This window comes from Doryrhamphus excisus, linkage group LG9, assembly GCF_037039965.1.
Source record: "Doryrhamphus excisus strain RoL-2023G ecotype Guam linkage group LG9, RoL_Dexc_Guam_v1.1, whole genome shotgun sequence".
Lineage (NCBI taxonomy): Eukaryota > Metazoa > Chordata > Actinopteri > Syngnathiformes > Syngnathidae > Doryrhamphus > Doryrhamphus excisus.
In genome coordinates, this window is record NC_136365.1 from 3,814,142 (window position 1) to 3,826,053 (window position 11,912).

An 11,912-nucleotide genomic window follows, 5' to 3' on the forward strand; every position below is an offset into this window, starting at 1 on the left:
GCAAAGTCTTTTCCCCTCAGATCTGGCAGCATGTTATTGAGCGGTCAGATATAATAGAAGGGGTCAAAGCACAGAGCAGGGACAGTGACTCACTGAGAAGAACTCTTGCTTCTTTGGCTTCCTGTCATGGTACAGACACGCTGACAATTTCTTTCAAATCAAACAAAAACTCTTCAAAGCCCCCTCAACCGAAATCAAGCCTGTCGGGACCACCCGTTTGTTCCATGGTGCTGCACAAATGGGTCCAAGATGGAATAGAGCAGGGGTCTCAAACTTGCGGCCCGCGGGCCAAATGCGGCCCGTGAGACGCTACTTTGAGGCCCCCACCTTGATACCAAAGTTTAATGTTGAAATGACAGCTTAAAGCTGTGTGCACACCGGACACAATTAACATGATTTTGCCCCGCCCAATCTGTTACCCTACCCTGTTTTGCTTTGGATTAGCAATGAAGCTAAAGGCTTATGACGCTGGGTACAAATAAATGCAGGAAATGATTTGGAATAAAAAGGAATTTAGACATCAAGATAAAGCATCTCATCAAACATGTTGTTAAAGTTACGACGCTGAGTACGATGCTAACTTGCTAATTGGGTAAAATTATTAAGTTTCATTAATGTTCCTGTTAAAGGTTAAATAACTGTTAATACTGTACATTTGAATCTGAAAAAATAATTTTTCTACCAACTGTATGTGGTTTCTTACGTTTTTCTTATTTGCTGTTTTATTATTATTTTACTTATTTATTACTGATTGATTGATTTATTGTCTTTTTTCTTAATTTGTTTATTTTTTTTAAAAAATCTCATTTTGTGTATAGAAAAATAAAAATTATGATATTTGAGAACAGTGGAATGTTTTATCAGATATTTTGGTGTGGAAAACCGGAACCAAAGTACTGAAAAACTGTAGGGTATAGCAGAAGCAAAAGCATTGAAGATAGTTTTTTTTATTGATTTTTTTTTTCCAGTTTTTAATAAATGTGTTTTGGGTTTGTTTTTTTGAAAACCTGATGCGGCCCGGCTTCACCTAGAACCTAGCTCCGGTGGCCCCCAGGTAAATTGAGTTTGAGACCCCTGGAATAGAGTGTCTTCCTCAGAGCAGCATTGTTTTTTTGGCCTTATTTGTTATAGAAGATGTTTGCATAAACGCAGAAAAAATGACATGGTAAGCATAACACTATGGACACGGCCTAAAAAGAAAAAAAAGTGTGTAATTCCAATAACTGCTGGAGAAAACCACTGAATGCTTGTGATGTAACTGACTTCATTCATTCAGACCCACACTCTTGACATCTGAGTGCAGCGCTTCCGTTTGATCCGGATTGCTTGGCCTTTACAATAGAGAGTTAAAGGCCCATGTGGTCAAATGTTTCTAAATGCCAGTATCCTCTTTAATTTGTGGATGTGGGTGCCTTAAAGGAACCCATTGACCTTGGAAGAAGCTTCAACAAACGGGCCTTTTCTTTGGTAAAGAACTGCCTGCTGTTTTATTCCTCTTTTTGTTCCAAGAGATGTCAAAGTGACTCTTTGTCTTGTGTCCAGGCTCCAAACTGTACGGAGGCTCATGGGGATACTGTTAGGTGTAGCGGATATTATGTAACAGCACAACCTTCATGCCGTTGCACGGTACGGCACATGGTGGTTCATACGCAGTGTCCTTGTCTCCTTATGTCCTCGATCCTTCACACTTTCTTTGACTTTTTTTTTAGTCTCACTGTCTTTGCTACTTTTTCGCTGCTGGGGTGGGGTCACTGCTGGCTTGGGCTGTTTGTTTGCAGTCGTCTTGGAAACTGTTGAGCGTGTGACGATGAGCGAATAGCCTTGTGTGTGTCAATGTGTGTGTATTGGCTTGATGGGACCGCAGTATTGGTTCACTCATAATGACCTCACTCGAGAAAGAGATCCCAAAATATCACATTTGTCTGCTCCGTCAGATTGTGTAATGGATAGTCCCCAAACACAAACCAGCCCTCGGGTCGACGGCCTTTAAATGTTGTATGTGGAACACATGTCTTTTTGACAGAAGTAATGATGCATAATGGATTTAGAATTCCGAAATAGAAATGAAATATCATGGAAGTGAATTTCAGCAAAGCGGGACAGAATAAACTAAATATTTTCATAGAGCATAGAAACCCTGTTATGGCTTTCTAAATACGGGTTTGAACATTGTTAGAGCCCTGTTTACATGAAATAACAACCCAATTACGGGATCTAGCGAGCTAACTAGTTAGCCTTTCCAATTTGCTTATTCTAAACATAAAGTGTTTTAAATGGAGTGGGGAGGAAGGCCAAAGAAGCCAAATACTTACCACTTCCACCCAAAATGAGAGGATAACCTTTTTTTTTTTTCTCCATTCGGTCTCAGCCAGTAGCCAGTCTCCATGCAGCGTGAAATGTAATATAATCTAATGTCATGTCTCATAACATTACTGATGCCTAGTGACCAGAATACTACACGTGACTTGTCTCGTAATACGCCATAGTCAAGTACAAAATAGTGATCATTTATTCATATTTTGTTCTAAAACTTTTGTTTGGTCTAGAGACCAGTGCCACTGAGGAAAAGACAGGACGCAGAACTGGACGTAGCAGAGATGAGGATGCTAAGGTTCTCATTGAGAGTGACCAGGATGGATAGGATCAGGAAGGAGTACATCAGAGGGACATTACATGTTAGAGGCCTTGGAGATAAAGTCAGAGAGGCTAGACTGAGATGGTTGGGACATGTCCAGAGGAGAGATAGTGAATATATTGGTAGAAGGATGCTGCGTTTAGAGCTGCCAGGTAGGAGGCGTAGAGGAAGACCAAAGGTTTATGGATGTAGTGAAGGAGGACATGAGGGTAGTTGGTGTGAGAGAGACAGATGCAGAAGACAGGGTTGGATGGAGGAGATTGGTTTGCTGTGAAGGGAAAAACCGAAGAGAAAGAAGAAAGAAAACAGAGAGTGAGCTATATTTGAACCACAATATACATAGCAAAGGACAACTGTACTTTAGGTGCAAGTACAGTGAAAATATCAAAGTTTCACATTCAATTTGGGTTGAGAAGTGCCTCAGAACGGATTGTGTTTTCACCTTAGTTGTTTGCAAGAGGAGAAAATTTTTATTTGTGTTCCATTGTCTTTCAACATGTATTTATTTCCATTATTGGGTTAGGGTTGTTGGGTTAGGGTTAGGGTTGGGTCATTGAGTTACAATGGGTTGAGCTCCACTCTTTAATTACAGTAATACTGCTTCTGAATCAGTTGGAGTAAAGTCTCGTTATATCGATATTCTCGGGAGTCGGAAAAAATACCGATATAACCGGACTATCCATATATCCGATCCTGCGCCGAACTGCATTAAAAGTGGGCAATAATGCACTCGACATTGTTCTATAGTATAGAACAATAAAGTTGACTGGAAGCAGCTGTTCGCCGTGTTCTTTTTTTGGTATTGAAATCCTTAAGCAAAGATTGATTTACGCTGCTTTTGTATCGATATAAGCAGACCAAATTGGCTGGCAGGAGATGAAAAGGGCATCGTAGTAACCGGATTATCATAATAACCGTGTATCGTACTAACGGAACTAATTATATCATAAAAGACTAGAAATTTGCCGGGAAATGAAAATAGTATCGTAATAAGTAGTAATTCGTTATAACCGATATTGATATAACGAGACTTTACTGTATTTAGGTACCGTTCACAGTTCATGACAATTTAAAGCAAAATACCATAAGAAAGAGAACAAATGCTGTCTGGTGAAACTAACGTTAGTGTTGTTGTAGGTGTAACTCTTCAGTGCTGTTTTGGCTTGTTCCGTACAGTTTTCTTTGATCTGTGGTCCATAACAAACAGGAACAGGCTTGTAGAGAACATCAGAGAGATCTTTAAGAGGAAAAAGTAGAGTCTATGTAAAAGGATTCATGTACTTTGAAAGTCTTTCTCAACCAGGCACTGATGTCAATGGGAGCTGTGAGGGAATGTCAAATAATTCACACACAAGCTAATTCAGCACTCGGCTCCCCTTTGTGCTGCGTCTCCATGGAGCAGTGATGGTTGTGAAGCTATGTTCTGGGCCTGATTGTAAACCCGGCGACTCTGTGTGTGCACATACGGTAGCGGTTAAAGGAGCTTAATTGTGTTTTGGAGGGTAGTGTTTTCAGTTCCAAGCAAGTCATCTTCATCCAGTTTTAAGATCTGATCTGGAGAGATATTTACAATGATCTTAAATTCTATGTATACTTTGAAATTGGTGAAATGGAAATGCCATTGTTCTAATATTGATGAATAGTGATTAATAAAATCATTGGTCTTTCCTTGGCCACACAGTCAGGAGATCGGGAAGACCTGGGTTTGATTCTGTGTTCGGGCATCCCTATGTGGAGTTTGCACGTTCTCCCCGTGCATGTTTGGGTTTTCTCCGGGTACTCCGGTTTCCTCCCACATGCCAAAAACATGCTAGGTTAATTGACGACTGAAAATTGTCCATAGGTATGAATGCGAGTGTGAATTAAGTTCTTACAACAAAAGGAACAATTCTAATCATGTTTCCATTGTCACACATTTCAATGACAACATCTAGGCGTACACGTTCATCAGATTTGAGCCAATTTCATGCTGGAATTGCGGTTTTCAGCTCCAAAAATAAAAGGAGGTGACCTCCTCCTTTCATGGCTCTGATTTAGAGTAACCGTCTCTCGTGGAAAGTGCAGATCTGGAAAGTATCGCATGAGGCGTGCATGCTTTGCCGTTTTGTGTCACTCTTATCCAGGAGTCCCCTAAACTTGGTTGTCATTAACTGTAAAATGTTACATCTGCTATAATCATTTTACAGTGACGTTAAATGCATATGAACCGCCTCACACTCGCATAATTATAGCTTGCCCTCCTTCGACTTACATCTGGCACTTTGGAATAGAAAAAAAGCTATACTGTATATAGATGAAAACTGAGGTCATTGTAATGATTTACAACTTTACTAACTATTTTCATATACTCACCAAAAGTGAGTGTTAAATTGATGTCATACTGAATGTGAAATACTCAAAAACCTGTTAAGTTTAATTTGAGCTGACATTATCGGAACCTGATTGCTTTGTTGAAAAGCTCATTTAGTTCATTTACAGTCAATCCCAACCATTAGGGGTATATATGTGGTTCTGTATGACCATGCAGTTCTAGTTGATAGTGCTCATCTCATTACAAAATATGCAATCTATTCATAATTCTGTAGCAGTTAATATGTTTGCATGCACTAAAACATTATGCACTAATTCTCATGGCTGTGTTCCATGGAAAGTCATGAGCTGCCATTTGGTCAAATGGATAACGTAGTTAACTACAGCTCCTACAGCTCAAGAATAAATAAATATAATAATAATAATAATAATAATAAAATGGCAAATAATAAAAACTTAAGAAACCACATATAGTTGGTGGGTAGACAAATTATTTTTTTCAGATTAAAATTAACAAAGCATTATTAGAGCCCTGTAGTCATGACAAAACACGACTATAGTCACATTTATACTCTTTTTATTTACAACATATTGCGCAACTGCAGGGTCTTGAGACACATGCTAACTCGCAAACTAGAGAGCTAGCGACCTAAACAGTAGCCTTCAAGTTATTTCCTTTAAACTTAAATAGCCAAAAACCTACCACTTCCACACGGTTAGGGAGGATAACTATGAACAGTTATTTAACCTTTAACATGAACATTAATGTAATAATTTTTTCTGGGTACATGATACCATACAGCATCCATATCAAACTTGCGGGGGCCGCACTAACATTAAACTTTCATATCAAAGCGGGGGCCTCAAACTAGTGTCCTGCGGGCCACATTTGGCCCGCGGGCCGCGTGTTTGAGACCCCTGATCTAGACCCTCAATTGAAGCTATAGGAAGTGTTTTTTCTGCAAAAGGCAGATGTACTAAATATTGATGTCATTTTTCTGTTGGGGTGCCCAAAGTTATGCACTTGCCTACTTTTGTTGAAATAATTATTGCACACTTTCTGCAAGTCCTATAAACTTCATTTCACTTCTGATCTATCACTGTGTTTGTCTGCTACATGGTATATTTAATTGAAATGGATGATCCCAACAACCAGTGATTTTTAAAGGGAAATCTTGAAAATTATCAAGGGTGCCCAAACCTGTGTCATTCCTCACTAAATACTGTAAGGTTTGACTAAGCAGGTAATTGTACCCATGGATGCTCTATGTCTCTTCATAGAAAATGTGTGGAGACAAAGCATGTCATAAAAGTGTATGATTTGTATTAATATCGGACCAATATCGGTATTGGCCTACATTCAAGTTTGCAATGACAGTGTCATATCAGAGGTGAAAAAGTGGTATCGGCACCCTCATCCCTTTGTCTCTTTAACGCTTGTCCTCAGCTGTCTGTGTCAATATTTGTCAACCCCATAGCCACAAGGCCGATGTGTGGTCATCCCCCACATCCTCCTTGTCTCATTGCTAAATAACACAGCAGTTCCGACACCAACATTGATCATTGCTCCAGGAGATGAATGAGACTGAGTCTCGGTACATTAGACATTAGCGTCCCACTAAATGCCTCCTTAACTCTCAAACATGGATTAGCGGCTGCTTAACATCACTCCCACTCTCACGTAAAAGTAGACAGGCTGTTAAGAACGGGATAAACAGCTGAGTGACAGCTTTCTCAGTATGGGTGTTTTAACCTGTGTGGGTCTTTGCATGTCTGAACTAGATTTTTAATGCTGCAGGCTTTAAAAAAATATCAAGTCTATAACCTACATATAGTTCCAAATCTGCTATCTGAGTCGTAAAGGCTGATAACAACACAAAGAGACACCCCGGCCTGCTGGTATGTCTCTGTCTCTGCATCATAGTCTTTTGCTTTGTTATTGATTGATTTTTTGTTGATGATTATTATTATTTCTTTAACTGAAGCTGTATACATTTAGATGCAGACCACTGTATGATGAACTTTGTGTTGGCTGTGATGAACACTTTGTAGATTGTTTTTTCTGTGAAAAATAATTTTGTATTCTGAGTCAAAAAAATACCAAAAAAACAATTCTAAAACATTTTGCAAGAAGTGTCACACTGAACACAAAAAGACCCAAGTCATGATGAATATGATGTAATCACAGTGTTTTTACACTGAGCACATCAGTGTTTAACTGGTTCATATAAATGTTTGTTCATATAGTGGTTTGTGTGCGTCATTTGGAGACAAAACACCATTTTGAGAAGAATGAAGATTTAAAAACTCAACTGTAGAGGTTTTATAAAGAGGAATGGTCAAAAATTCCTTCAACCAGAATCTAGACCAGGGATCTCAAACTCAATTTACTTGGGGGTCACTGGAGCTAGGGTCTGGGCAAGGCTGGGCCGCATCAGGTTTTCCAAAAAAAAAAGAAAAAAAAACGCATTTATTAAAAACGGAAAAATATACAAACTTTTTCAGTGCTTTGGTTCCGATTTTCTACAATAAAAACTCTGATAAAACATTCCACTGTTCTCAAATATCTTAATTTTTATTTTTCTGCACAAAATTCCAGCCTTGAATGAAGACTGTTTTGGATGTAAAGTTTCATTTTGCAGAAAAATTGAGGGGTTTTCAGAAATGTGTGAGTGATTTTTTGATTTGTGTGTAGACTTCTGAGAATATGAGGCATCCTTTCACAAAATGTGTTTAAACAATCGAGAAAAACTGTAACTAGGCACAAGTGGTTGCTTCTACAACCATTTTATTGTCATTCCTGTTGAGATATCAATGTGCATCACTAGCATACCTTGGTTGTTTCACTACTTCAAAGTAAAATAATGGGGCAAAAAAGTATTTCTCGCTCTCTCTTAATCATAACATATTTTGTTAAGAATGACCGCATTTACCAGTTTCCCACCAGCTCTCCACCCCAGTTTGCCTTTTTGTTCTTGGGAAAAAGAGCAGGGGTCCTAGTCATGAGCTCAAGTGTTTTTGCATTCCTGTAAATGGATACCGGTATGCATTTAGCGCAGGTCCTCCTCTGTTGGGTTTTGTTTCTTTCTTGTCCACAGCTTATTGGAAGGGTCATGGAGGGTGTGAATGACTTCAACACAAGTATGGGGATTACTTCAAGGTGCAGTCGTAGGCAGCGTATACATTAATCTTTTGGTTTAATGAAAGTACACGCAGAGGCGGAAGCGGCGGGCCGTCCTCTCTGATGAGCCAATGTGAAGCAATAAGTGATTTTGGTTGCCTCTGAGCTGTGATTAGTTATCTGTAGGAGACAAGCCTGCAGTTATTTGTCAGCCATGGCTGTCACCACTTTCCCCCCTTGAAATAGTTGTCATGGTGATTTCTGTTTACAACAGTCAAATGGGAGGTAATCCTGCACTCGGCGGACACATTAGAAACATCTGCCCAATGAGATCCAAGATCTGTATCAAAAAGGTTGTTTATACCATGCAGACATCCGCCAAAGTCAGCAGTTGGGACAGTTTGCTTACACATGCCCATTTGACTCATTTGATTAAAAGATGTGAATATGTTTGGCAATGCATGATTCGCTTCCATGCTATAAGTGATATGAAGCGTCATAAGCTGGAACTGACAGGTCACTGCCACACAACACAAGTACAGTAAAGTCTCGTTATATCGATATTCTCGGGAGTCGGAAAAAATACCGATATAACCGGACTATCCATATATCCGATCCTGCGCCGAACTGCATTAAAAGTGGGCGGATCTTTGATATGGCATGTCATTTTCTCCTTGAGTTCATGGATTGCGTATCTAGCATGCTTTTGTACTACAATAAATTTTGTACTACAGTAAATAAAAATAAACTTACGCTGTAGTGATTACCGGTTACCGGGACATAATTTACCCCGGAACTATCGATAGGGAAGGTGTTGCCAAATTGGCTGGCGGGAGATGAAAAGGGCATCCTAGTAACCGGATTATCATAATAACCAGGTATCGTACTAACGGAGCTAATTATATCATAAAAGACTAGAAATTTGCCGGGAAATGAAAATAGTATCGTAATAAGTAGTAATTCGTTTTAACCGATATCGATATAACGAGACTTTACTGTAATTTAAGAATAGCTTTCATACCAGAACATGTTAATACCAAGTCCATGTCCTTTTGCTTCTCAGCTCTCTGTGTCACAATCGATTGCATCATGATTTTTTTTTTTTTTTAATTTTTGGAGTTATGTCTCAAAACATGAGGGAGATAAAAAAAAAAAAAAAGGCTGGCCGCAGCCCAACACTGCAATAAAAAGTACCCGTTTCACAAGCTGCACCCTGCAATGTGATGTTGGCCAATCGCGACCATCCAGGATTTTTCACCAATTTTGTAGTTCTTACAGTGAGGTTTGACTGTACTATCATAAAGCATGAAATGTGTTTGTAAGTGTGTGGTGGAAAGGAATGGACCGGGGAATTCAAGAAGGTGGATGATTTGTGGATGATTGTGAAACGGTGCAGAACCCAGAATTCTTTTTTTTAAATATGTCTTTTGTTCCCATTCCAAAATGTGCAGGTACATTTGTTAGACATATGCCAGAGGTGCACAGTATGAAGGTGTACATGTTGAGGCTGATCCAAATGAGGATTGACTTGACATTGGCTGACTTGGCATTATTATATAGATTTGCGATTTAGAAACTTTTTCAATGGGAATTTTTTTTATGCTTTAATATTGTACTGAGCAGCCAGACTACACAAGCGATGGGGATGCCATACAGCTTCATGTCAAACGAATACCAACTATCCCTTTAAAGTGGCATGCTAAATAATAGATAATAATAATAATAGAAAATCACTAAGTCAGAGGTGGAGAAGTGGTAAACAAACAGCACCTACGTTCGCTCCCCTCTCTGTGGAAGCTTATTTAGCCGTCTCTTTTAATAAAAAATGCATGATCAGTGAGTCACCAACACTCTCTGTTGTATGATAACCAAAACGGTGTATGAAAACTGAGACAAGGAATACAGTATATGTTGTTTAACGACACTGTTACACAGGTGATTGCAGTTTCATTGCAAAGTGAGACCAGGATATTTGGTAAGTCATTCCGTATTGCGTCTTGTTGAAATACCCCACCCGGCCCTTAAGGCTTACTGATTTTATGCATCCTGGAGCCTGCAACACCCAGCCCATGACTGATAACAACATTTATGAATATTACATTACATTACATGCAGTAATGAGAAGTGAGTTATACAGGGACTTGTACCTTTTAGGTATGAAGAGTCCAAACTGTCCATCACTTTTATCATGATAGACCTAAACCCTTAAAGCGTTCATGTACTAATACTGTAATGCTGACATTACATCTATCATCCCCAACCTCCCACACTTACAACATACAGTACATACATATTTGTCAAATATACATATTTTTTTTTTACATAGTAGAACAGCAGATGCCAAAGATTAGCAAGAGGGAGGCAGGGTCACATATTTCACATATTTTACACAAAACAAATTTAGATAGGCAGAGCGAGATTATGGTTAATGCATCACCCTGGCAGGTTTATGGCGTAGGAGCAGGTGAACAGATAGTGTAGAGTTTTTTTTTTTTTTTTTTTACATGCCTCAACAAAAGTTCATTGTGAGTTTAACTGATAGATGACACCAAGTATTTGTTTTATGACTTGTTATCACCCGTGGCATGTCTTCTTCGTTAAACGTTTTGGTGCAGAAACCTGCTGCTCAAGCCCTGTGGCAGAACACAAGACAATGAAACACATGCAGTATAGCAAGACATAGTTAAAGTTGAAAAGAAATCATTAGGAAGTAGATGATTCTGCTACTAACGGCGATTTAAGCAGTTCCGTTCGTACCACACGGAAGTTGAATTTTGGAGTAAGTCGGAACTGTACACAGGATATACAAGGATATACAGTACAGCAATAAAAACATTCCTTATCTGTATGAGGGTTGTGCATGGAAGTCCATGGAAAATGCAGTTATGGTAAAGTTTGAAGGCATGAATGAGGGTTTCAGCAGCATGAAGATGGAGGGAATGGCAAAGATGGGCAATGTTTTTTTAGATGGAATATGCTGAGATTGCGTATGTGAGATGAAGGTGGTGGTGTCAATGAGGAGGGAGAAGTTGTTGGTTGTGCTTGTGAGGGAGTTCGGCTTGATGATGTGATTTGTCACAGTTCAATTGGAGGAAGTTGAGCTGCATCCGTGACTTTACGATCTGACACATTTGTAGGTTAAATAAAAGGCAAATAAAGTAAAGAAACACAAAAGTGTTTTTATTTTGGAAAAGTACATATAATGCCATTCTATTTCATTATATTTTTAAAATTTAAATTCTGGCGGTGTGAGGTCGACCTTAGTTAATTTTTGTTTCAATGCAGATCCAGTAGCTCTGAAGTTGGGAACCTGGAACGGGATCATGTCTACCAAGATTGGTAATGGTAATGGTAATGGTTTTATTTCATATGAACATGCATCAGATTACAATTGAATGCATCACATAATCAGTTCACAGTTCCACATGTCCAAAAGGAGTAGGAAGAAGCAAAGCTTATTAAATCCTACCCCTCCATCTGGTACTTTTACAATCAGTAACTGTTACATTTGTTCACTTCCTGCTTTCCATAATACAGTTGAAGGGTTTTTGGTTTTTTTTTTGTTTTTTTTTTTACCTCGTACCAAAGTACAAGGTGATATGACCATACAATGTCATAATGGGTACCATAGTAAGTGTCAATATAGTGATATATATAGCACATCATGACTGGTTCAAGACTCTTCATCCTTGTATTTAGCAAACATCAACTGCTTGTATTGTTTCTTGAACTGGCTCATCGTTGTGCATTGTTTGAGGTCCTTACTCAATCCATTCCATAGTTTGATTCCACATACTGAAAAGCTATGGCTTTTTAACGTAGTCCTAGCATATAAGTGTTTCAAAT

General features: G+C 38.9%; 1 protein-coding gene across 4 annotated transcripts in view; it reads left to right on the forward strand.

Moving 5' to 3' along the window:
• add3a (adducin 3 (gamma) a) overlaps positions 1-11,912 on the forward strand; it is an 85,944-nt gene that overhangs the window by 36,015 nt on the left and 38,017 nt on the right. The gene's annotated exons all lie outside the window — the stretch shown is intronic.